This window comes from Bactrocera neohumeralis, chromosome 5, assembly GCF_024586455.1.
Source record: "Bactrocera neohumeralis isolate Rockhampton chromosome 5, APGP_CSIRO_Bneo_wtdbg2-racon-allhic-juicebox.fasta_v2, whole genome shotgun sequence".
Lineage (NCBI taxonomy): Eukaryota > Metazoa > Arthropoda > Insecta > Diptera > Tephritidae > Bactrocera > Bactrocera neohumeralis.
The window spans coordinates 69,896,326-69,924,229 of record NC_065922.1 but is presented as its reverse complement, the minus strand read 5'-3'; the positions used below and the strand labels follow the sequence as shown (position 1 = coordinate 69,924,229).

Sequence of the window (27,904 nt, the reverse complement as noted above, 5' to 3'; positions counted from 1 at the left end):
CTCGCTTTTATATAATTTACAAACAACTTTTTGTCATTGCTGTTGCTGTTGTTGGTGGCTCGTTTGCTTTCACTCCTTTGGGATTGCATGAGTGTATTATTGTTTTCATTACTGACATTTATACTGATTAATATCCACTGAAAATGTTTTTCTTATTTTCACGCGCGCTTAATACTTGTAAGTACTGCATACTATATAATACGAATGTAAATATAAATTAATGATTGTGAGTTGCGAGTTGAGAGCGCAGGTTGTGCACTTTAAAGAGTCAATAAGATAAGTTGAGATTTAAAAGAATCGTGCATGATTAATTTTATCTGAAAGTAAAAACACTCTTTGGTACATTTCGTCGTAATTAATGAGTTATCCAGTGAAAGTTATAAGGAAAAAGTATTATTTGTCTTTCACTTTGAGGTTATGTGCTGGGCTTGTAGGAGCGGCCAAGGACGAGTGTTGTGGGATTTGCTTTCATTTTGATTTTTAAAGTGAATTTAAATCATTTGTGCCATGGTACTCAAGCAGATAGTTGTTTTGTAAGGTAATTAATTGTGAGATTGCTTAAGAAGTAACGGTATTTGTAGTATGGTTTCCAAAAAGAGTGGTTAACCTTTGTATATTTGCTTTCATTTAGCAGGTTAAGTTCTCAACTAGTTACTTACTCTTATTGTTAGGATAGGTTAAGTTGTTTTTGTTGTTGCAGCAGCAAAGTTCTGCGGAGTGGACAGTCCTTGACCGGATAAAAAATTTGGGCCGTTTCATGTTCTTGACCCGATTGTCATGGGAACAGCGATACTGGGACCCTATTCTGTATCTCGATTCGAAAATGTATTCTATTCGAAATTCGGATCTACTTTATAATTATGCGAAAGTTGGACCACCCTGTGCAAGAATACATACATACAATTTTCGTTTTTGCTTTCTACAACTCAAAAGCTAACGAATATTTTATTCGAAAATTGGCTTGAAAATCCGAAAATCGAGTTACAGAATATAAAAAATCCGAATTCGAGTAAACTTTTTTTCGAATCGAGTTACAGAATATCGTAGGCCACCTGGTCGGCTGTTACACCAAACATTGACCTACTGGTCCTTAGTAATGCCAGAACCATATTCATTTTAGTTTGAACCCTTCGGTTGTACTGGCCGTTTGTCACGCCATACATACCCCAACTGATCTTTAGTATTGCCAGATTCAAATTCAGTTTATTTTGAGCTGGAGCATTCGTCATACAGGTCGTCAATACGTTTTGGGAAACTTAAGCGTAATTTGATGTCTTTAGTTGAGAGATATCTTCTAGTCACTTAAACTGCGTTGCTCCTAGATATCTAAGACGAGTTCTTGAAAAGGCTGCACAGAAGCATTGAAGGTACTCCAGCATCTTTCTTTTGCCTGCTTCTCTGCTTTTTTTTTGCATGTATCGTCTTTATTTTTGCTAATCCGGCTCGCATGTGATGCCTGTAGGTTGTGATCTGTCATTAGGCTAACAACCACCAAGCCGGCTTCTCGAGACTATGTAAGTAAAAAGCCTACGTGTTTTCGTCGGAGCTCTTCCATATGTTCTTGCTATCCTGTATGTCCTTAAGATATTTCATCTCGTCCTGATCCGTCTGACAGTCTTTAAAACTTCATTTTATATCGCTTTTAGTGACTTCCATATTTCCTGTACTGGTTCGGCAGCCATATGGATGGCACTTTTGCCAATCTCAGCAGTTATTTCGTTCCCGGAATTCGTGCTCCTTTCGTGGCCTGGATCCCAGTATATATGTAGCCGCTTTCTGGCATCTACCTCCCTATCTCTGATGTAATGCGATGTCAGACTATTACCTTCATTACATCCTGGCTATGGACAGTATCTGCCTGCCTACCTCTGACGTCATGGGTTGTAAGGCTATTGCCTTAATTACCGCGTATATATTGACATTTTCATATTGTTTCCTTCATTGCTAGCTATCTCAACCGGTTTCCTGACCGCAAATACTTTCGCTTGGTAGATATTTCAGCATTCCGAAAGCTTGAGAGGCTTCTAAGACTCAGTTCCGAGTAATGGATTTCAGCTCCCACTTCATTGACTATTTTTAATCCGTCCGTATGGATGTTCTAGGCTCTGCTGGCGAATCGCATACTTCTGCGCCATTCACCATCTTTTAGTGTGACTTGAAACCTTTTCTTCCAAATACGGTGTGATGGTTTGTTGTCTATTATATGCATCAACCCCAATTTAGAGTTCTGGAGTATGCTAAAGTTATAATGAACATCGAGAAAAAAAAATTGAGAACATTCGCTTATAAAACCCTCTATGCTTGAAGTTCAATTTTATATTCAAAAGCTTATCTAGACTTCGAGTTGTGGAAGGAAAATTGTATGAATTTTGACTTCTATTGCAAATTCAAGAGTTTGAGTTATGAAGAACTTCGAATTATAGAACTACGATTTATGCAAGTCTTTTATTAAATAATTGATTTCATGCCCATTTGTTTCATAATATTTGAATTGAACTTTCACAGCCACTAAACTAAAAATATTATTCTAAAACTAATAATTTGTCAAAACTAATTAATATTCATGCATACAACACTTTGTGGTTATATTCAATTAACAGTTTTTCTTATGCAACAAAAATATTTTCAACTTTTTCAGCTCTGTGCTTTTCAATTTTAATCAATATGCAGCCTTCGCTCCCGCCCAACAATTTATTTTGCTCATATTCGTTTCTAGTTTATGCTTATATTTAACTGGCTCACCATTTAACCACGATTGGTCATAAAATTGTAATTTAATAGCACAACAATTGCGGTTGTCCGAACTTGTAGTTGAAATAAATATGCATGGTCAGTGCCTTTTTTGTGGTGCGCACTGTCGAAAATATTTTGTAAACCAGTGAATTTTAAATAAATAGTATTTTGTGTGTGAAGAAATAATAATAATATATATATATTTATGTATATGTGCATAAAAACATATGTATATAAATGTAGCAAATAAGCGCACACATGAAGTTCGTGCGACGCAAACAATTTAATAGCTGCTCGGGGAGCTTTGGCGGAACTTTAAAGCACGTGCTTTACAAAGCGAAACTAATAACGAACTGGCGTTTGGCAAATTTTGGAAATTCACAATTTAACCACAAATGATTTTATCATAAAAATTACAACAAAAAGTACCACAATAAAAATTATATGCAAGCAATAATCGAATAACGGTATATTTAGCAAGTTTTTTTGCAGAAAAGCACCCACATTTATAATAAAAACTTGAAACTACGTTAACTTCGGCTACACCGATGGTATAATACCCTTCACAGTTACATCTTTTATAGCTTAAAATGGTATAAAATTATCTTTATCTTGTTTTTTATCAGTCAGTTTGTATGGTAGCTATATGCTATAGTGATCCGATCTCAACAATTTTTTCAAGGATTGTATTGTAGCCTTAGACGGTAAGCCAAGCCTAATTTCTTGAAGATATCTCGTCAAATACCCAACTTTTCCATACAAAGAATTTGATTTTGATCGCTCAGTTTGTATGGCAGCTATATGCTATAGTGAACCGATCTCAACAATTTTTTCGAGAATTGAATTGTAGCCTTAGACAATAAGCCAAGCCTAATTTCTTGAAGATATCTCGTCAAATACCAACTTTTCCATACAAAAATTTGGTTTTGATCGCCCCGTTTGTGTGGCAGCTATATGCTATAGTGATCCGATCTCAACAATTTTTTCGAGAATTGAATTTTGGGCTGAGGCAATAATACGTGCCAAGTGTGGTGAAGATATTTTGTCAAATAAACAACTTTTCCATACAAAAATTTGATTTTGATCGCTCAATTTTTATGGGCTGCTTCTAGAGTAGAAACGAACGTGTGCAAATTTGATATCGTTATCTCAGAAATAGGATTGACTCATCTCGTCAAGCTGATCATTTCTATTTACATGTATGTAGAAGCTTTATAAGGTCTCCGACTTTTCCTTCTGTATGCTACAAACTTCGTGGCAAGCTTAATATACTACAACCTATTCAGGGTATAACACTTTTTGTATGCGTGTATGTATATGTGTGGCTTTAGCGTGCGGATTCAAGTGAAAATTTCAAAATTTCTCCATACAAATGATTGTGGCACGTTTTTATCTCTGCCACAGCAAGCATGGCGAGCATATGAAAAACTAACGGTATTTTGCAGCAGCACAAAAGCACAAACACAAATTTTACGCTTAAAAACACACACACACATACTGCAACGAAAACATTTATCGAAAACGCTTGCGATTGTATATGGATGTGTGTGTGTCTTTTTGTATGTATTTGTGTGCGCTAAATAATAATGAAAAGCATTTAGTGTGATTACATGTTTAAAATAATATAAGCCACATGCTAAGCTGCTCATAAAATGTGAATGTGGATGCACAAAGCGAAGTATGGCAGTCGGAAGTACTATAAAAAGGTTAGCTAGTGGGCTAGTGTGTTACTGGCGGCTCATGCAGTGACCAAAGTGGCGGAGAGAGATAGTCGAAAAGTTGAAAAGAATCACTAAAAAATTTGTGTGTCCACTATGGTGCGCTTATTTCGGTGGTCATGACTAACGGTAGGTGTTGGTGGAAACTTAACTTATCTACTAAACAACAGGGTGACTATAATTCAAAATTATGGATTCAGTAGTGTGTGTAGATCAGATGAATTTTAAGCATTTCGCTGAATTTTTTGCGGAATAGTTTCATTTTATCTTCTAAGCGCCTCCAAAGAGTTGACTAAAGCAAGCCTGAACACCATTTCTTTAAAGAATTTACTGAACTGAAGCCAAGTAGAACCCTAAATCCATAAAAGTTTCCTATATAAAACATCTTTTAGATTTTCTTAGTCAGCTCTAATGGTCCGAGTATTAGAGTACTTTTCCATCTCTTAAAACTTTTTCTTCCATTTCACGCAGGATTACAACCAAACCTCTCCTAAGCCACCTCCTGCGAACAGCATATCACAATACTTTTTCGTCTTATCTCAGATTCTATGGAAAGTTCTTCGAATTCCTTCTTAACATTTTTACACTCTCTACCAAACCAAAACCATCTTTAGCCATCTAAGGTGGATTGACTTTCCGAACCCTTAATCGTACTATCTCAGATTCTAGGTAAGGCTATTTGAACTTTTCCTCCTATTTTCCACAGTATCTAGCCACCAAAACTCGTCTAAGCCAATTTCTGCAACCCGAATCGAATAACTTTTTCATATTATCTCAGATTCTATATAGAAACTTAAAATTCAATATACAGTAGGCTAAAAATTGCCATGTCAGGCCATTAAGAAGCTTTCTTTATAACTAAAATTGGCCCACAAAAATTGGTTGTAAAGTCCTACCAATACTGACTTCAAAGCTCTAAACAGAGCTTCGAAAATTCTAAAGTTTGGCAAAGCATTGAGCTTCAACTTTATTTTCGAAATGTAAAATTTAGGCTGTTCAAAACCATTTAATCTCTGGGAGGGCCTTTTGTACCACTATCATCTATTTAGAATGTTTATAATCTCGCAGCTATTTAGAGAATTTTTGTTGCAGTGAACTATTTTTATGAACTTCTGAAGCGGCTGATCATTTAAAGCAGATTTATGAACTTGAGAAACGGTTGTTCGTTTACAGCTCCATTGTATGAAATTCTCAACGCATTTATAAAAATTGCTTAAAGAGTTGTAATTATGAAAAAAAGACAAAGCTTGCACAAATTTTTGTTTTGTAATTGGTGTGTAATTTTTAGAAAATTAGAATAGCATAGATTGGTAGAACTTTATTTTAACCAGTGTTTTTTTTATAATAAGATTTCTAACGTCCTATTAGATTTAACTATAACGATTTTTGTAGAACCTTGAATGAAATCTTTACAAACTCAGAATAGTATTGATAAACATTAACCCCGCGAAATCGATGCTCACCTATAATACTCATATTAAAAATTCCATCAGATAATATTCAAAAAGCACTAATAGTTCCAAATGATTTAGTAAAACTGTTTTAAAAAAGTCAAAGGATGGACTATAATAATCAAAGCTCACCTGAGATTTTCCTTACTGTCATATATGTCATCCAAAGCTCTAGAGCTTTTTCAGAGAAAATGCTTCACCGATTCTGTTAATTATACATATAAATGATGAAGAATAATTGAAAGCTAGAAATTAAAGCCAGAACGGGTTGGAAATTTTCCATAGAGCTTTTAGAAAGCTTTTATGCATAAATATAGACTCGGTCGGTTAAAAAACTGTCTTAACAAAGCCAAAGGATCGACTATAATAATCAAAGCTCACCGAAACTTTTCTTTTTTGTGGTAGACGTCATCAAAAGCTCTAAAGCTTTTTCAGAGAATATGCTTCACCGATTCTGTTAATTATATAAATGATGAAGAATAATTCAAAGGTAGAAATTAAAGCCAGAACATTTTGCAAATTTTCCATCGAGCTTGTTAGAAAGCTTTTATGCATAAATATATACTCGGTCTATATTAATAGACTCGGTCTTTCGTTTAGCTACATGAAGTAACCTCTTGGCCCACAATTTTAACAAGCACTCTGAACTCAACGCAACTACTAAGCCTATTACGCCCGCTCGCACTCGCTAACGAAAGCTCCTGCCGCACGCTTCGAACAACTCATGCATTTGATTTTGTTTGTTACCCGTTTTGCTCTCTTTCTCCACCACAATATATTACTGGCACGACTTTTTATTGTTATACATACATATGTGTATGTGTTTTTTTTTCTAAATCACATTTTTACTTTCCCAATAGCAATTCTTATTTCACATGCTTTCTGATTGGATTGCAAAGCGCATTTTCAATTAAACTTTCGACTTTTGCGCTACCGCCGCTGCGGCTGTGTGCTGCCTTTTGTTGGCTTTGTTGTGGTTGTTGCTGTAAAAGAAACTAAAAATAAATTTTATTTCCTTTTGCTCTTATCCTTTTATGTTTATTTTTTTGAATATTTTGTATCAGTTTATTTTGGTTCTGCTCGCAAAAAGCTTTGTAGAGTTCAATTATCTTTTTCTCCTAAAAACAAAAGAAAAAGGAAAAGCACCACGAGTTTGCAGTTAGTTAACGTGCTTGTAACTGTTATCGAGTTTTGTTAAATAATATTAAATTAAATGTCGGTACACCAAAAAGCTTTTAAGCGCAGGCATTGTTAGAGTGCTTCGTACATATATACGAGTTGTAGCTTTTATCGAAATGGTGGAAATAGAAGTCACAATTTGTTTTACCTATAAATATTAATGACTTTATTTAACAGTATCGGTGCTTATGGCCAAAAATATCATAACAGTTATAAAGCTGCCATTAACGCATTAGAGCTTTGATATAGTATCATCAGGCTAAAATTTCTCTTTGGTGGAGAGGCATTTTAATAATCTTCGATCTAAAGTTTATTTTATAGAATTTCGTTTTATTAAGTTTTAGTGAAAGCTTTGCATAAGCTTTAGTCTTTATAAATTTATGGTGTAAGTTAAAAGCATAAAAAAATTAAAAGAGAATATTCTGGAAAGCTTCGAAATATGGAGCTTTACCTCTTGTACTCTCACTGAAGAATTATATTAGTTATTCATAAAGCTTTTACATCATGCTATGAAAATAATATAAAGTTTAAATTTCTCTAGCTTTATAGCCTAAAGAAGCTTAAGAATCTCCATAGCAGGAAATAAATAACAGTCCATATAAACTATCGTTGAAAACTTTTCCAGGTGAAAACTTAAAGAGATGAAAGCGGATTCCACTTCAGCTTTAGTGAAAGCCTTGCAAAAACTTTAGGGTTTATAAATTTAAGATGTAAGTTGAAAGACTAAAGAAATAAAATTAAAATATTCTAGCAAACTTCGAAGTATGGTGCTTTACCTCTTGTACTCTCGCTTAAGAATAAAATTAGTTATTTGTAAAGCTTTCACAGCATACTATGAACATAATATAAAGCTTTCACATCGTTTCGGTATTTGTTGTGGTTTGCAATTGACTATGTTTGTGGATTGGAAGTGATCAAGTGTTTAATATTAGCTGCTGAGGATGAAGCTTTCACTTTAAGTGGATGAAGCTGGATTTTAAGTGTTTTTGTTCCTAAAATAATAAAAGCAGTGACATCTATCATCATCTTATCCTATCAAGTATACTTAATCATACTAATTAAATTGCATTAATATTAAGCTTTATGAAAGCTCTACCATATTCCAGAAAAATATATTTTTAATTTCAGCTCTGATTTTTATAAGACTAAATACGCTCAAGAAACATAGCAGAAATTAGTTTGCAGTCCATATAAACTGTTAATGAAAACACCTTCAGGTGAAAGCTCGAAAAGATAAAAGCGTATGGCACTTCACTTTCTATATAATCTAACTTTTGTTCAAAGACATGCAAACTTGCAATCCACGTAAACTATTGGTGGGAAATTTTTCAGGTGAAAGCTCAAAAAGTTGGAAGCTCACATGACTTTTCATTTTGATTTTTATTTAGGCAGCCGCAGAATTTTGTTACCGAAAATATATGTTTCTTTTAGACGTATGGCAGGTATCATCCGAATTCATATGGATTGCTTACTTGTTGGCCTTAAATATGTAAATGTGACACTAGGTCTCTGCTCTTAAGCACTGAAGCCACAGGGATTTGTTAAGCAGTACCATAATCTGAACAAATGTCACCGAAAGCTGTATAAAATCTCACTTAATTTGTTTCTGAGATTAATTTCTAGAAGCGTTTTATATCGAACTCTTCCAGAAACAACCCCGTCTGTCGAAGCCGAAGCACTTGTCTTTCCGAAGCTCCTCTTGTAAAGTGTGGAAGCCCACAGCAAAGAACGGTTCCGGTCCTATCAGACTGGTTGTCACAGCTTCTTTCGCCAGAAGATCGGCTAGCTTATTTTCATTGATGTCTCTAAGCTCAGGGATCCATGCAAGAAAGAGTTTATTTTCCGTGGCAACCCTGTTAGGCATTCTTACGCGATCCAGTTCTACAGACGAGATCATCAATGAGAATGACAATGCGTTCCCCATAAAAGTTTTTCTCTACTAATAAACCAGCTTCAAACTCATCTGCAATATTCTAGCCGTTTATAGATTCTCCATGAGGATGGAGTCTGACTATACTGCTGCTGGAACACCATTGTAACCTTATACGAACCAAACTAGTATTGTCTAATGTAACCCATGTTTTAGGAGCGGGTTTAACGAATCTACTGATAAGGTAATTGTACGAGCGGATTACATATTTCCACAGCTGTTACTGAAGTCTGGAGTTAGTTTTTAAGGCTCGGTAAATTTAAATTTTCACGACGTTTGTTGGTGACTTGTGCTGAAAGAAGTCCTTATCAAAGTCCGTTTAACCTAATAAATCGCTTAAACTCATCCTTTGAGTTCCCAAACAACACATTTTCCAAGCAAAAACCCTTAATTAAAGTCACAGTTAATCTTGATTAGTGCCCTGTTCCCAGTCACATGCTGACAACGTGCCATTTCCCAACACTGTGCAGCTCAAATATGTAATCATACTAAACTGGAATTGTATTTTCAATATTTATGCATTCACATTTCATATTTGCTGCGGTGAAGCTGGGCTCTGCAGCTGTTGTACGTATGTTTTGTGGTAGAAGACCAGTTGTGGCTGCAGGCTTCCTTTGGCGTTGACGTTTATAGGGGCACTTGAGCTTACAACTGTATGCTTAAACATACACAGATAAGGATAACGACGATAAACTGGCAAGCTCAAGTCGACACTGAGACTGTCGGCGTGCTGTTACCGTTATTTGTCAGTCTGTATGTTTGGTAGCGACGTAAGCAAGTGCTCATACGAAATTCTTGTACGACTGCATAAATTTTAATACACCTGTTAGCCCAGAAATGGTTGGCAAGTAAGGAAGGTAAGGAAGGAAGTGTTTGTTGTGCCGATTGTGTGAGGTTTGCATTGCGCTGCCTGGCGCTCGCTGAGAACTGAGAGAACCCTCACATGCCTTCGTAAGTTGCTGCCACCATGAAAGTATGTCGCATATAGAAACGTTCACATATACACACACCTTTCTGTCTACAATCTTTCTCTATATTATATATGCAGCTTGTAATTTTCATGTGGCAACATGTCATTTGCTGCAAACCAACTTCAAAACAGCCAACACTTGAGTGATAAGCAAATACTTAGGCAAACAAGCGAATCAACACATGTGCAGATAAGCAGAGAAGTAGGCAAAAATACATAGATCTACAAGTTCTCGAGTAAGAAAGCATTGAATGCGGATGCCGTTAGTGGTACACAGCCATTTTGAAGGGCGCTCCACTTAAATTTTCCGACATGCATTGAGTTCCACTCGACTTCTACCGAGGCAAAGTAGTGAGAAGGATTCAAAGTTGGTTTGTAAGAGAGGTCACGGTTAAGCTCACGCCGCGAAAATTCCAAGACAGTTCATAAAATGTTGGTTGTAAGAAGGCACTCAAATTTTTCATGTGAGGTCTCTGATAATTTTTTCAAACTCCGCTTTGTGTTAAATGATTATAATATTTACTTGATTATGTACAGAGTTTCTATATAGTTTTTGAGGCTTTAAGCTCACAAAACTTTTGACACTCAAAACAAAAGCTACTCGAGTTTTTTTTACCGAAATTGTTAAGTTTTTGATTAAACACTTCCTGTTTCCTTTGAAAGGCTATTCAAAAAAATGTCAAGTAAAATCCAGAAAGTGTTTCTATTACTACAACCAATTGCTGCAAAAAGTTGTTTATTGTCGCAGCTATTGTAATAGTCACTCTATCGGTTTCTGAAAGATCTGAGAGTTTGAAAAGCTATATCGAAAGTACATACAGATCTCTTGTGGAAACTCCAAAGGTTACGATTTATACGTAAGTTCAAGACACTGGATTTCCATGGCTCACTATAATGTTCCTCATTGAGAAATAATGCTACCAAATCTTTCGAATTTCACCAACTATTAGACTGGTTAAGAATTCTCTTCACTAAAGTGCCGGTTTGGTACTCTTTTCAAACGACAGTCAACCAAAACCCAGAGGGTGTCTGACTCACTATACTCAGTTTTCATTTAAAGATGAACTGAACTGAATATAGTATAACCACTTTAAAGACGAACTGAACTGAATATAGTATAACCACTGACCAGTTCTGTCAGAAAGAGTAGTATTTTATAAAGATCAGTCACAATCAACTTTCACAATTCAGATCTTAATCGAATTTCGAAGTAACTATTGCTATAGACGAAACCTTGGACTTTCCAACTTTCAAGCAGAGTGCTACCAAATCAAACGATCTCCTAAACTTATTAAGCTTGCAAAACACTGTCAACGATTCGTTTAGCACCATTTCCAAAGGACGATAAATAAAAACCAGAAGGTGTTTGGGTCACCATGTTCATCTGTAGGTATAAGTTGTAGAACCGATTTTGAGTTTCATAAACAATTGAAAGCTAGCTTACGAGATTTGTCAAGTTCAAAATCTTAATCGAGGGTTCAGAGCACGCTGGATTGCGAAAAAAGTAGAATTGCTGAAAACCAAATCTTAGACTATGAAAATTTAAAGCAGGGTGCTACCAAATCTACTGAATACAGAAATTATTAGCACTATTTTTGTTAGGCGATAAATAAAATCCAGAAGCTGTCTGGATCACTGTGTCCATCGATCAGTAAGAGTAGTGCAACCGTTTATGAGTTTGATAAACTTTTAAACGTTAATATACGAGATCTGTCAAGTTCAGAACTTTAATCGAGGTTTCAGAACACTCTGGATTTCGGTAAAAGTAGCATTGGGGCTTTATGAACTTTAATTTTTTCTGTTTATCTGTTGTTAACTACAGAAATGGGAGCCGTTGGTGAAAAATTATCTAACTCATCAATGCCGGTAGTCCGAAAATTGGTTTTAGCTATGACAGGCTCAACGTTCAATGTTCAGGTTCTCACTAGAAATAAAGACGGCTCTGCTGAAAACTTATGGGTGACACTGCGGTGAGTGAGGACCCTAACTCCATTTTTACAATATCTTATATACTTGTATATTGGTTACACTTGAAAATTATCACTCACACTCACTTGGAAACTAGAAGTGTTTGAGGAAGGGTAAAATTTGCTTAAGTTATAAGTCCGATTAAACTGCATTTCAACCGGAACGAGTTCGATGAAGGATTTCAAGTTTCAAACTTCGGTTAGGTGTTCGTCGAATTTTGAAGCCCGAGGAGAGCATTTCTAGTTGGTTCTATCTTCTCTTTCAACCAGAACAGTTACAAGCATTCCAGCTATTCTTTCGATCAGTCCACCTATAAATTGTGCAAGTAAACCTTGCACCAACAGTTTTCATAAACCGATGTACACATACATACATACATGTGAAGATATTTGCGTTTGCTCCTATTTACTCCGTATGATATTTGTTTATGTAGATTGCTGCAGGTCTCCAACTGTCACATGAACAACACTAACAACAACAAAAAGTAACTGTAGCAACAACTTTAACAAGGGCTGTCTGGCTGTTCCCACTACTCAGGCATATTTGCGCACAAATATGTGTACATTTCAATTGTAAATCACCATGAAGTGTTGCATACTCAAAGGCGCAAACAACGCGTCAACTCACTACCAGCGAAGCGATGAAAATACAGTTCACTACTTCGACAGGCGTCAACCGAATGAGTGAATACACATTTGAGTTTGCATAACAGCACATATACATATATGTATATGCGTTTATGCACTTGTGTGTGTGTGTGTAAAGTGAGTGTGTGTGCAGGTGTCACGGCTGTTGATTGCTGGCAGCTGACAGCAGCTGGCCTGTTGCACATTTAACGATATGTTGCCTCATTGAAATTGAATTCAATTTTTATATTTGTTGTCAATCTTTGTGATGTGTTGGTAAATTTATTTATTTAAACCTTTTTGGTGGTGAAAATCTGAAGAAAGTATTGCTTGGTAAATAATTTACTGTGAGTGGTGCGTCTTCCAACTTTAAAAAATTTAGTTAAAAATTTATTGCACAATATACTATAAATATACATATAATAATTAATTCTATTAATTAACTTCTTTATTTTATAAACTAATTTCTATTTTCTTTTCATTTCAGCAACTCAAATCATTACAAATATGAATGATTCTCAATTACTGAGCGGTAAGTTAAACTTTACTGAAATAATTGTGTTATAAGTTACATCAATTTAGGAATATAAGGTATGTTTGACTTTCTTTTATATTTTTTTATCAAATTCCAATTTTTTGTAAAAGTCTCCAAAGTCTCCACTTTATGATTTTGTACAATCTATATATTTCCGAATTGAAATCATTCATTTATGTTAGAGTTACTTAGTCTTAGCTAACGACAAAACTCTCCAAAGTCTCCACTTATTTTTTTTTGTCCTTTTTTTGTAAACATGTTACACTTTAAAAATATCAGTGTGTTTCTTATACATACACACATACATATGTATATCCGTCTCATTGGCCAAATGCAAATTCTTTAAATTTTAAGCGCCACTTTTGTTCATAATTCATCTACTAGTATAAACCTCAAATTTTCAACTAACTTTTTAATAAGTTTTAATTTTAGCCTATTAAATACAACAGTATTTTGGAAATTCATATCTGCTAAATTTATTATTAAATTATTCATGCGCAAAGATAATTGAAAGTAATCGGTGAATGTCCATATCTAAGAGAATGTTATACATAGTTAATTGGTGAACATTAGATAGTGTGTAATTATTTACTCAATTTGCTAGGAAACAATTTCTCTTACATTAATGATAAATTTTATTTAAGAATATTAATTATATAATCCATATTCATTTGTACCATAGAATCTTAAGGCTATCACAGTATTGTTAGCATAAAATCCTAAAAACACCATGTCTAAAACTCTTAAAAATTTACATATTTCACTAACAGATGTACAGTAATTGTTATTGAGACTCGAAAACTTGTTTTATGAAAAGTCTCCAAACTCTCCACTTGACAATTTTATTCTACAAACACGCCCTCTTTAAAATAAATAAGTATATGCATGTATATATTATAAATTTTAAAACTCTCCAAAGTCTCCACTCATATTTTTTTAGCTATATTTTATTTTCCTTCGATTTTACTCTATAACATAATAAATAAACTGAAACTCATACAAAAGTAAATGGAATGCTCACCTCACTTGAGACTCACATGTGGTCATCAAAATCACCAGTTCACACCTACTGAAAATATACCTTTACAATAACAAAACTGCTGAGCCGAGATTTGAAATATATTTTGCAAAGATTTTTATATCTATAAACACACATAAATATGTACATATGTATATACATATACATACATATTTGCATACAGATTAAAATATGTAAATATACAAAAATAAAATACCAATACAGCAGAGCATTTCCAATAGACTAAACACACTCACCTTTATATTTATTTAATCACTACGTAGCGCTCTCTGTCGCCACACTTTCACCGCTTTCAATGATATGCCACAGTTGTAATGCTATGCATTTGCCACAAATTCCATTTCTCCATGTGGTCAATAAATATTTATGCATGTGAAAATATTCAAAACAAAAAAGCGAAAATAAAAAACCTAAAATAAAATGAAAATCACCAGTCACCAATATATTGTCAATATAATCCATTTATTTATTTTTCTTTTTTGGTTTTTGCTGTTGTTGCTTTCAATTTTTGCCACCTGCTGACAATTTTACTGTCAGTAGAAATATGTATGTATATGCAGTTGAAATTTCATTGATTTACTGGGGTTAATATAGGTTGATTTGGTTGCATAGGCAAGTGCTTTGTGTGCTCAGTAAGGCCTTCAGGTGGTATTAATATTATTTAGTGTGCATGTGTTAGTAAAAATAAGAAAAATACGTCAGACAATATTGAAATGAACTGTCACAAGGGTAGTAAATATAATAAAATGTGATATATGGCAACATATGGCACTTAGAGGGGAGTACAAAAAGAGAGATAGAGGGTTCAATGCGAATGAATGAAATATTTTTGATTTTAGGTAAAGTGAATGTTGCGATAAATGTGGACCCATAAACTTGTTCTACTTCTTCACATTGATAAAGTTAAAGTCACTTAAAATAGCTGAGATGAGATTCTGTCGATACTTAATACCAAAAACATTATTTCACCGGAAAGGTCTTCATAAATCTACTAGTTCAAAATCGTTCCTCAGCGCGAATTCGTTCTCGATACTTTTAATAAAGTTGGAACTATTACAGAAGTAGAAATTATCACATTCTTAGTCATAGGACTTAATATTGTTCGAAGAAGTCCAAATTGGACAATGATTAAAGAGATGGCTGCTAAAATTATATGTAATATCTTCTCAGTTTCACCGATTTTTAGGTGTGATTCTCCGCCGTGGCGAGGGATCATTTTCGCAAAAATGGTCACATTCCGTTAGAAAATACCCAATATTCTGGAACTAAAACTCGTATAAATTTATATATTCCACTAATATCATTAATTTTGAGTGCTAGATTTATACTAATCGTTGTTAAAACTCGAAAATATTTTTTATGAAAACTCTCCAAACTCTCCATTTGACAATTTTGTTCTAAAGTCATTCCTTCTCTACTCTAAATTGATATATGAATGTATATATTATATTTTTAAAAACTCTCCAAACTCTCCACTCATTTATTTTAAGTTATATTTTATTTTCTTTGGTTTTTATTCTATAACACAAGACAGAAATTCATATTCATCTTATTTTCAGTTTGAAAAACTCTGATTGAAATTAGTTAGTCCTTAGGAGAGTTTATACGAAACTTCTTCTATGCCTATGTTGCTTTAATTTATCGAGGAAAAATTTACTGAAAACATTCTTTCTTGGTCTAAGCCCACCCCACTTTACATACAAGGGTTTCCCAAAAACTGACATTTGATTAGCCAAGCCCTCCAAATATTACATTTTCTCTGTTAAAACTCTTTGCACATCCTGCTCTTCATCAGAAATAGTCTTGAGTTGTATTTACATATAACTCGTATGTAAATTCTGGCTTTCAATTTGCATACATTGTCGCATTATTCCGTGTTTTGGTGAAAACTTTCTCTGCTTACATTATGCTGTTTTTGTTGTGCTGAGCTGCAGTTGTTTTTATTGTTGTTTGCTGTTTTTTCATGTATGTGTAGTTTTTTTTAGCACACCATCACATGCTAAGCCAATGCTACGCTTTTTCCATGCAACTCTGCCCCGCCACAAGCGCATTTTCGGCAGCGTTTTCGGTTACATTTGTCATGCATTTGTTTTAACTGCGCATGTGTGTGTGTTCTTTTGAGTTTTAATACTATTCTTGCATAGCCGCTGCTGAAAACAAAACAACAACAATAGCAAATGCACGCAAATTCGGTTGTCTAATCACAGCTGAGCACTCTGTGTCGCCCAACATGCCGGTGGCTTTGTGTTTGTTGTACTGTTTTTGTTGTCAATGCATTGTTTTTGCCCCACACACATCGTTTATTCAGCGCTCACACATACATACATATACATATGCATGTATAGACTAATTTGAATGCAAGCCCTCGTTGCCACCAGCATTGACCTCTCGCTTGTTTGCTCTCTAGTGCCATTTTTAGAAGTCTTTTTTCAAAATTTTGCGATTTTTTCTTGTTTTGTGGTTTCAATTCTCACTTTCGCTTCGCCACTTTTCCGCTATTTGTCGCGTACTTGGCATTTCTACACTTCCGTTACACGACAGTTGTTGCGGTACCTCCTTTACAATACGATTTGTAGTTGTTGTTGTTTTCATTCATTCCAGCTTTTAAATTTACTGCGCTGGAATTCTGTCAGATTTATTGCGAGTTCATGTAGTTCGTGCAGCTTCTATTGCTGTGTGCATCCCAAAACCATTCATTAAATGGCGTTGAAGCTTTAAAAGCTTCCATGTGCTCTTGTTAGTTTAATAAATTAGTGTAGATCTGCGAAGCTGTAGATTTTTTTTGAAGTTTCCTAGATACCATATGAGAGAAGCCCCCTTCTGTTTGTCTTAAAAGCTTGATTTGTTCACTTAAAGCTTTTGAAAGCTCACTAAATCTCTACTGAATTTAAGTATTAATCTGAAATTTCCGCTATTTAGACTATATATTCTGCTTGTCATAAAAGCTTGAGTTCTCTACTCAAAGCTTTTGAAAGCTCATGAAAACTCCACCAAATTTTATCAGCAAACTTAAATTTTCGCTGTTTAGAAATCCATAATTTATAAGTGCAGGCGTTCATTGGCGGACTAAATAACGAATTTTTGTACCCAAGGTTAGGTTAGCTTAGGTTAGATGGCTGATCCATCGCGTTGATATGTAATCATATTTAGACTGTTACATTTCTTTGTGAACCCAGCTAAAAACTCATATTGTTAAATAGCAGCTATCGACAAAACGCCTTGAAACAATCAGAAGTTTACTTAGGTGAAGGATGCCTAAAAGCATGAGATGCGAGGTTTTTAGCCTTGATTTTAGGAAGTGTTGAGATGATTCAATCTCATCTCCTTTCAAGCGGTTTATCCTTACTGCATTAATCCCTATCGGACAGTATCAAGTTCGAACTCTTACTAACATTAAAAGATGAGCGTTGCTAAGAACGAAGAGCTCAATAGTTCTCTTAAGATTTACCCTTGGTCAGAATGGATTTATTACTGCACAGTTGTTAGAAGTACTAACTCTTGCTACGCTGACATGAGGCCCAACCATCCAGTTCGATGCCACTGCTACTGAACTGAAATAGTTGAGTTTTAACCAAACTCTCTTGGGGTTTTATTGGTTTCAGCCGAATTTCTCTTATATAATTCTAAGAGGTTTGATAAACATGGTTTCGCTGAACATATTTGTTAGTTTCACAGATGTGAGAAAGAATACTAGTTCCACAGAGTATGAAAAAGGTCTACGCAATAGAGGTCCTCTAAAAAAGCCCAGAAATACTGCCTAACACGAAAAAGCAATGCGTTAAGCGAGGCGAGGCTTCTGTTGATTAAATGTATTTAAGAAATGTTCAAATACAAAAGGTAGAAGGGGAGCGTTCGGCATTGATCCAATACCAATCCTTTGGTGGTCCATAGAAGAACGAAGGTTTATTTGACCAGAAACAGTATCGATTACAACTGAAGCTCTATTCAGCTGTTTTGACAAACATTTCTGAACTGATATAGATCCGAAAAGCAAACTCTGGAACTTCAACTATCTACACAATTGCCGGAACGAGGTGTCAGAAATATAACTAAGTCAAAACTAGTTATTAGGATAAGGACCTATGAAAGATGTTTCTATTTCCATCTGATGATTTAAAATATGGATCCGACCATACTCTTTAACAGCCGAAATGAGCTATTTTAAAAATAATTTTCCAGAATTTCATTAGAGGAATTCCAAAAGGCAAATATGAGCCTACGAGAAGTGGTCCTCGCCAACTGAGTGGATGGACGTTGTCCATAAAATAACGATAGCGAAAAGTCAACATAAAACAGGACAAAAAGTGATCTGTCGTTTAAATTGCTGGATATCAGTCCACGACAGTCGGTTCTACGTAACCGGAACAGACCCCTTATCTTTATCCGCTGAAGGATTATCAACTCGCAGCCTTCTCTTCTGATGTTAGAAAAACAAACAATATGCTGATGAGTTCTAGAGTGCCGTCTGTAAAAGGAATATGGAAATGAGGCCTGATTTTATTGAACCTAAACTAACTGCTGGCTAAAAGTCTGCTTCAAAGAGGATTTCAAGCTTACAAAAGTTCAAATGGGAATATCATTAGAGATCTTTCAGAAGAACCTGACATCATACCCGGTCTAGTGAATAGTTTAAAGTATCACATGAAGTCTCTGGCAACGAATGGGAGATCCATTTTAAAAAGTTATAAGCTTCCAACAAATAAAATCATCCCTGAGCAATTATGAAACTAGGACAACGTGGACATAGAGGCTCACAACCCGGTATTTTGATATTTTTTCAAACATTTCTCTGTAGTCTCCATAGGGATTTTAGAAAAAATGTATTAAATTACCTTTTAAAATCTCTACGCTAATTACTCTTTAATTTTTTTTCGAAACTAATTACCACCATGAAGGCCAACAACAACCACTCGGTGGCAACGCTAATTTATTGCACGCCAATTGACTCATGCCCTAAATAGTTGAAATTCAAATCTCTAAATTATTTCATTATGTATCAGTGTCGAACGGCAAGCGACGCGGTCTTAGTGGTGTTGAATGCGTGATTGAGCGCCTAAAAATATGCAAGCGCATGTATGAATACGAAAGGGTATGCAGGGGAATTGCTTTGATTGCGCGCTCGTGTGTATGAGTTGTTGCGTTGATTACAAATAGCATTAGTTGCGCCACAAATGGCTGCTGAGCATACATGCATCCATACATATGTATACATATATGTATGTACATATAACAATAGTCGGCTTGTGTATTATTTATGCCACACACAGACATGGAATCAAGCGTGCAATCAAAATCATCGGCGTTTATTTGGCAATGCACAAGCTTTCGCCAGCAGCTGCCAAGCACATACACACACATACATTTGACCGCTTGGGATTGCTGCAGCTGCTCAATCAACACGATGCCGTCTATTTTCGTTGCATATTTTAATGCGCACTCTTGTTTCGGTTGCCCAATGTTCAATGCTCAGTGCATGCAATCGACACTAATTGACGATTTTGGTTTTATTTCGTTGGTGGTTTCTGCTGTTGTTGTTGTTGTAAATGTGGTGTGCCGTTACATACACTTATATGCACTTATATACACACATATATTTACATATATGAATACGTACTGGTATTTACATATACATACATACATATATATATGTAGTTTTTATTCAATTAATTGCTTTTCGGTTGAAATATGGCTTTAGTTACATTTGAATGACACGCATGATCGATTGTCGTAACATACGTTATTGGGTGCCAAGCGTTGGTAGCATTGCTGTGTAGTAATAACTATTTGCTTTGTAGAGTTGACATTTATTTGTGCAATATGCAATCAGGCAATAGATTTTTCAACACTGCATTGTATTTATTATATTTTTCAAGTAGCTATAAAAAGTCTCCAAACTCTCCAAAAGAAGAAAAGCTGCAAAATCAGTATCAACGATTACTGACACAACTTCTAGATGTATTTGGAAAATTTTTTGTACGTTTCAAATCTCTACAAAACCAAAAAAAATCTGCAAAATAGTTTACACAGTAGATAATGTAAATATTACATAACTTAAACATATTTCAATAGCTTTTTTATAAAGTCTCCAAGCTCTCCAAAATGTAAGAACTTTAAAAAATGATTTAAGTAGTTTCTATTACAACTATAACATAATTTGAACATATTCCTCTACATTTTTTTAAAGTCTCCAAACTCTGCGCCGTCTATCAAAAGTACTATAAGTTAAGAAAAGTGTGCACTAATGAAATTCTGCACTGCACTCGTTAAGGAGTTAAATTTCATAGAGAAATTTCTTGTCTCTCGAACTCTACATTGTTTGAAGTAGCTTATGTTGGTCAAACGGCTATAGAAAACCTACAAATACTATGTATAAATATTTCTAAAGTAAATTATGAAGCCAAATTATTTCTTATGTTCACTTTCATGTGACTTAATATAACTTCAAATTTTTATTATTGAAATTTGTCCAATGTATTAATTTCAACTTATATTTCCTATTCAAAACTAAGTATCTACATATGTAGTTACCGTTGTTGTATACTAGTTTTATTATTCAATCTAGATACTGGCCAAAGGAATATTATTATTGCCATATCTTACAATAAAGAAATCAGATTTTTTGGATACATTTTATAAGTCTCGCCACATTCGTAACACAAATTTATTACATACATACAATGTATATTCAAAATCATGTTGTTTAACGTTTTTTAAAGCATAAACTGGCTGTATAATATGTGTATAAATATTTGGTTAAGCATCATAGTTTTATGAATTTTTCTATTCTCCAAATTCTTTGCCTCCAAAAATCTCAACTTGAATTGTGTTAATATTACATCAAAAATATTCATATGTTTTATGAATTAGTCTGAATTAGTCTTCTTTTTGCATCATATTTTTGTTCAGATATACATATTTTTTTATTTATTCAACATGGTTTTCGATAGAATTTCATTCAAAGCAAGTACAAAACAGCTTCAGGTACATTTTTCCTACTTTTATAATGTATGTTCATACAAAAGAGATGTTAAGGCTCGTTTTTAAAAAAAGTCTCCAAAGTCTCCAATTTCTGAAAATTATCTTAAATTTGTAATATGTTTGTAGCTACGCGAATTGTAGTGAAATAAACACATTACACACCTGATTTCAAAAAGTCTCCAAAGTCTCCAGTGCATTCAAATATACCAATAGTTAAAGAAACCCAAAAAACAATTAATGTTATACTCAAATATAAAATATATTGGAATCCGTTAACCGACGCATTTTTTCTGCTTATCTTTATGGAAGCTATGACTTTTTTCACACACGTAAGCGTATATCATAAAAAGTTCAACATTTATTATTCATAGAACACATAAAAGCAACTTCGATACGGTTACACACGCATCGAATGCGCTAACTTCCACTTTGCAAATAACTAAATGTACTCTCCAGCGCTTTGCTCCCACCGTTATTGGTTTTTCTCGCTTTCTACTTTTAAATGACATTATTTCCACTACATTGCTGATATACAACATTCGCCAACATTTATCAATGCAACCGCAGGTGAGGGGGGCGACAGTGCACAAAGGGCTATTACTATGACAACAGCAGTTGACCCAGTAAGCGCCACTCACCGGACAGCTATCAATATTTCACCGAGAACCCCCGAAAATAACACTCCACCACACCGAAACCCAGCAGCTAGTCAAACTAACTGACCTGAACTAGTGCAACCGCAACACATTGCGATAACGCAGCGGAGTGAGGGTGATAAGCGGCAAGCGGTAATGTTGTACAACAATGCCAACAAATTTTTTTCGCTCAGCTGTCCGCAGGAAAATTGCATTTACTTGAACTTTTCAAGCGTTTGATTGGCACCAAAGCCATGGTTGGATAAATGGTTGAATGGTTGCATAGATAGATGAATCGATGGCTGACTCAACGGTTAGATGGATGGATGGTAGAATAAGTGAGTGTGTGAATAACGGGATGTGTGAGTGAGTGATTGACAGAAAAAATGAACTTATGCGGGAATAACGATAGATGAATGCATATGTGAATAAGGATAAAGCATATCAATCTACATAAGGGATGAGTAGCTGCGCTCATATATAAACACACACTCATATATACTCATACAAATGCACTCATACACACTCATACCCGTTTAAAGAGCAAACACTTTGAAATTAATCAAATATAGAGCAATTCTGCAAGCACTAGTTTGTTATTGTTGTTTTCGCTGTTGAAAAGTGTGAACACTGCTGATCAAGAGGTGACCAAGCAATTCAGCTTCAAAACAACAACAAGAACAACTACGCGAAGCGAGCGTGAAAAAGCATATTTGCCCAGCTAGCCAAAAGGTCAGCGTCAATAGACGGGGTTAACAATGGAGTAAGTGAAGGTAGCAAATTTAGCTTGTTCCTGAGCGTTGGAGTGAAGCTTCGAAGCGAAAATACAAAAATTGTTGGAGGAAATGGAAATCACGTGATCAAACCCAGAGCGAAATTATTGAGTGTCAAGCAAATTTCTAGCAAGTTTTCGGGAGACTAAGAGGGTCTCTAAAAATAATTTCTGAAGGCATTAGAGTTAAGGAAAGAAATTCAAATGTGTTAAGGAATCTATTGAAAAAACAAGAACAAAATCCGGAAACTGAACATCAGAAACATGAGAATGCAATCTCTCCGCCGGAACCAGGAAAAAAGAAACTAAAGATCTTGGATACCAGAGTTCAGTTGACCAAAGGTCTGACATTCTATATCCGTTGCAATATCCAATCCAATCGACAGAATGTGTTAGGAGATCTATTGAAAAAAAAGAACTAAAACCGGAAACTGAACACCAGAAGTCAGAGATCGCAATTTCTTTGTCGGAACCAGAATAACTGAAACTAAAGATCGCGGATGCCTAAGTTCAGTTGACCAAAACTCAGAGATTCTAGCTCCGTTTCAATATCCAACTCAATCGACGAATGTGTTAAGAGATCTATTGAAAAAATTAAGAACTAAATTTGGAAGCCAAAGACAGCAATCTCTCTGACGGAACCAGAATAACTGAAACTAAAGATCTCGGATCAGAGTTTCTATATCCATTGCAATACCCTTCCCAATCGAAGCAAACTAAAATACTAGAAATCTCTCTGCCAGAACCATAATAACTGAAATATCCATATTAGGTCGATAAATCCAAAGACTAGCTGAAGCAGAAGTAAGGAAATTAGCTCTGCTTCGATATAATATCCATACCATGTCAGCACATTCAATAACAGAAGACCAGAAGAATTTGATGATTAATCACTTGTAATGATGTGAGAGTGACTTTGGGAGATCAACAGTCGTATTCCAAATTAGGTAATAGTAACCTTAAAAGGTAGTTTAGTTGAGGACCTTAATCAACAAAGAAGCCAGAGGCGTATGAAGGTCTGATAACACGTACGAGTACATTAAAGGCGATTAAGACTTGACATCGGCTAGCATTATCCAGAATCACTAAACTAAAAATAGAAATATAAACCAAAAATGAGAATCGTAAGTGAAGGAATTGGATCTAATAAGATCGAGAAAATCAAATAAAATAGTGAGAGGTCAGAATGCTAAATGAGAGGACCAAAAAATGGTAGTCAAAAAGTCCGAGGTCCAAAGCTCCTGACAAAAATAAGATACCTAAGTTCAAGAAAGGGATGGACGGAATTCGCCAAAACCAAAACTCAGTTAAGGAAACAACAGCACTTTTTAGCGAAGATAAGAACCCATGAACCATGAACTCGGGGACATATTTAATGATCTAGCTCCTCTCTATATCGATGGGCCGACTTCACAACTAACAGACCACAGTTCAAAAAAGGGATGGACAGAATTCGCCAAGACCATAGCTCAGTGTTCGGAAACAACTGAACTTTTAGCAAAGATAAAAACCCAAAATCACACTTCAGTGAACTCCTGGAGAAATTTAATGATCGAGCTCTTTTCTAATGTAATACTGAAATGAAATGATATCGTAAAATCATTTGAGGACGATGAGTCATGCTCTGGAAAACCGAAAAACGATGGTTGGTGGTGTGGACCTTATTTCGAATACAGTCCTACCATTATACATTTTCGGAAGAGAGCAGCGGCTAGAAAGACCTTTAATAATTCTACCTGCTTTAGTCGCATTTCATCGATGACTTGTGAAAACCCGATTTCCTACTGGGAACCGTAATTCTTCAAAACAAAAGCCAATTCCCAACAAAATGCAATTGTTGCACATACAATTTATTATGCATTGTCATATGGCAGTAGAAATCGTTGTTGTTATATTGGTTATTGTCGGTTTGGTGGTGTAACGGTTATCGAACATACGCTTGCCATTGGCGAAAATTTGCAGTATCAACTGAAGTATAACGGGCAATAAATGATTCCCAGAATGCAAACGGCGTTAGTCAGTGCATGAAGTGTGCAATTGGGAGAGGGTTCTGGTTTTTCGTAATTGATGGTGGGGAGAACAAAATATTCCTCAGGAAATCGTACTGCAAAAAAGGGGGGACGAATTAATCAGAGAATAATAAACTAAGAAAAAGGAGACGACTTTTCATTTATGATCAGGGATTATTCGAAAAGTTTCGTTGTATTTTGCTTTAAGCCTTTGAAAGGCAATTATCGTGGATTCTCTCATCAGTCCTTAAAAACCAGAAGAACTACTTGGTCTTTCGGATTTTAATACTAATTTTTGCAGTATATCTATTTTAAGAATTTTCTCGAGTTCAACTACTCCGAGATCAGAAGCCTTTATATCGGAGGTTCGCAGTTGAGTTTATTCCCATTTTGCTCTCATAAAGTTATCTTAAGTCGCAGCCAGTTTACAAGCTGACTCTTGTCTTTTTTCTGAGTTTATGGCCAAAGTTGCATTTAACCTAAGCCAGCTGTACAGAGATTCTCCTAAAAATCTGCCAATCTAGCATAAGTTTTGTCTTTTAAAGAGCACCTGGCAGAGCACCTGGCAGAATAAAACATTTGAAATTTACGTTCTTAGTCTTCAACGCTGAGATTGACACGAAATCTGGTCGTCTTATCTGCTAGGAGTTTAGTCTGCTACAGTATTCAGAACGAAGCTGCGCCAGGGTCACTCTCGTTAAACAATATCTTGACGAGCGAAGGTTTTGAAACTTCGACCTTTAAGTTAGCGAATTAAGAGACAGCGGCTACGCTGGCTAGGTCAAGTCGTGCGAATGGATGAAGCAGAGGAAGAGGCTGACTCCGTTGGAAGGACCTGGCTACACTTGGAATCTCCAATTGGCGCCAAAGAGCGAAAAGAAGAAAACCTGGATCCACAAAAAGTCTAAAGACGACGCTGCCCTGCTTACCACTGCAAATCGTAACTTCTTACTGAAACTCGGGTTGGAGTACTTTAAGGAATCAGCACTTCTACACACCCATTCAACAAAAGGGAGACTTTTTGGCGATCCTTTAGTCGCAGTAGCTTTTCCATACCAAATTGATAGTCGAAAATAAAGAACAAAAAAAATAATAAATACTTTTCGTGAATAAATTCAAATTAACCGGAGCATTGAAGTAAAAATCACATACCACGCGTTGCACAAATATAACAAAAACAAACAGCTGAAGGACGATTTGACAGCACGACAACAAAATACCACCACAGCGTGAGGTCGAAAGCAATGTTTTGCTATATTGTTGACAGACCACGTAACGTTGTCATTAATTTCCGCTGCGTACTGTTGGAACAACAACAAAAGCACACTAATGTAAAAACAAAAGCAAAACCAGCACCAAATTTGCAACTATTGAAACAGCTGGCATTGAAGCGCAGCAAATGCAACAAATGCACTCATGAAAGTGGTGAGAAGTGGTTGTAGTTATACCCTGAACAGCGAATACTATTAAATTTTTGCCACGAAAGTTGTAAAACTAAGAAGAAAGGACCCCATAGGATAAGCAAGCTAAGTCTGGTCGGTCTGTCCGTTTGTCTGCCCGCATGTCTATCACTCAGTTTTTGAGTAATCGAGCTGAAATTTTGCGCACGTCCTTTTCTCTTCCAGTAGCTGCCCATTTGTTGAAATCGTCGTTATCGGATCACTATATCATATAGCTGCCATATAAACGGATCGATCCAAACCAAGTCTTTGTATGCAAAACTTTCTTATTTGATAAGATATCTTCACAGAATTCGATATAGATTATTGCCCAAAGCAACTGTTTAATCTACGAAGAAATTGTTCAGATCGGACCACTATAGCATATAGCTGCCATACAATCTGAGCGATCTAAACCAAGTCCTTGTATGCAAAACTTTTTTATTTGATAAGATATCTTCACAAAATTTAGCACGGACTAATCTATAAGGTAATGGTATACTTACCAAAAAAATTGTTCAGATCGAATCACTATAGCATACAGCTGTCATACAAACGGACCAATCAAAATTGAGCTCCTGTATGGAATTTTTATTTGTGACGGGTATAGTAGTTTCGTTTTAACCGAAGTTAACGTTTTCACTTGCTTTTGTTTTTTTATTGTTGTTGTTTTTGTTGTTGTAGCTGACGCTGCTATGCAAATACCATTAAAGCGCATTGCTGTAACTTGCTGTTGCCCGCAGTTCACTGCAATTTTCGCTCTACCTCTCACGCTACCACTCGCCCTACGGCTCTCTTTCTTCCATTCTTCTCACATCCACATTCACTTGTTAACTGTCTCTCATTCTCTGCCCGCCACATGCAAATTCACTCCAATGACGGGCACAAATAGTCGCGCTAACGTTCGGTCCGACCAAATCACTGTGAATGCAATGGGCGCCGGCTGAGTCATGCAGCATTCATGCTCGAAATGCAATTTCTGAAATTAGATGCAACCGTAAGCAACAACAACAAAAACAGCAGCAATAACAAACCTATCATTGGTGGCGTGTAGTAAGCGTGTAACAACTGGGGTAGTAATGCTAAAAACTAACGGTCTATTTAGATAGCACTCACTATCGTGAAATTTCGTTTACAATGTTATTGTTGCTGTTGTTGTTCTTGTTCTTGTTGCATTTACCGTTAATTTTGTTGTTGCAGTTAGTAGCTATTTTCGCTTTTATTTGAATGACTCGCTGTTGGCAACCTATACCGCTGTTATTACGCAATATGCTTGCGATGTTCGACCACATATTCGCGAAATCGTACCTTCGTTAGGTAATTGTATATATGTATTTTGGTGTTGCCACTTTAAAAGTCTATGGAAATTTTAAATAGCCCTTTTAAAGAAATGACAGTGAAATAGCTTTGGGCTAAAATATATAATATTTCCTCGAGTTTTGCCGCTAATTATTACCTAGGAGCAAAAATTTCGACTATAAGCAATTATCTTAAGGCAAAATTTATAATTTTATACTTTTGAATATACTAATAAAATCAGCAGTCGTATTTGCCTTTTTGTACCATGCCAGTATCGCCTTTTGTTCGATGAGAACCCAGAGTTTGCTTTCGTTTGTGGAGTAACCTCTGTGGTCTACACAAAAATTTACTTGACTTATATGGAAACCCAAGTTTGTACCATCCTACCAGTTTCTTGACTACTAGACTCAATGTCACAGTCCAATTAGAGCGCTTACTTTGGTACCTTAGTTGATTGAAAGCAAGATCTTATGGCCTATTCAAAAATATACTAGATTTATACCATATACCGAGTTTGTGGAGTTCTCTCTCTGACCGAGCTCTTCATAATCCTCCCCAACTATTGTGAAGCATTCCTTGAACATCTGCTAGCAGCTTAGTGTCACATTTAGTCCAGTTAGAAC

General features: G+C 35.5%; 1 protein-coding gene across 1 annotated transcript in view; it reads left to right on the top strand.

Moving 5' to 3' along the window:
- Positions 1 to 27,904, top strand: part of LOC126758996 (uncharacterized) — a 332,624-nt gene that overhangs the window by 24,866 nt on the left and 279,854 nt on the right. Inside the window, exon 2 of the mRNA XM_050473510.1 lies at positions 13,063 to 13,107. The gene's annotated coding sequence lies outside the window, so the exon portion shown is untranslated. The remainder of the gene's footprint in view (positions 1 to 13,062; positions 13,108 to 27,904) is intronic.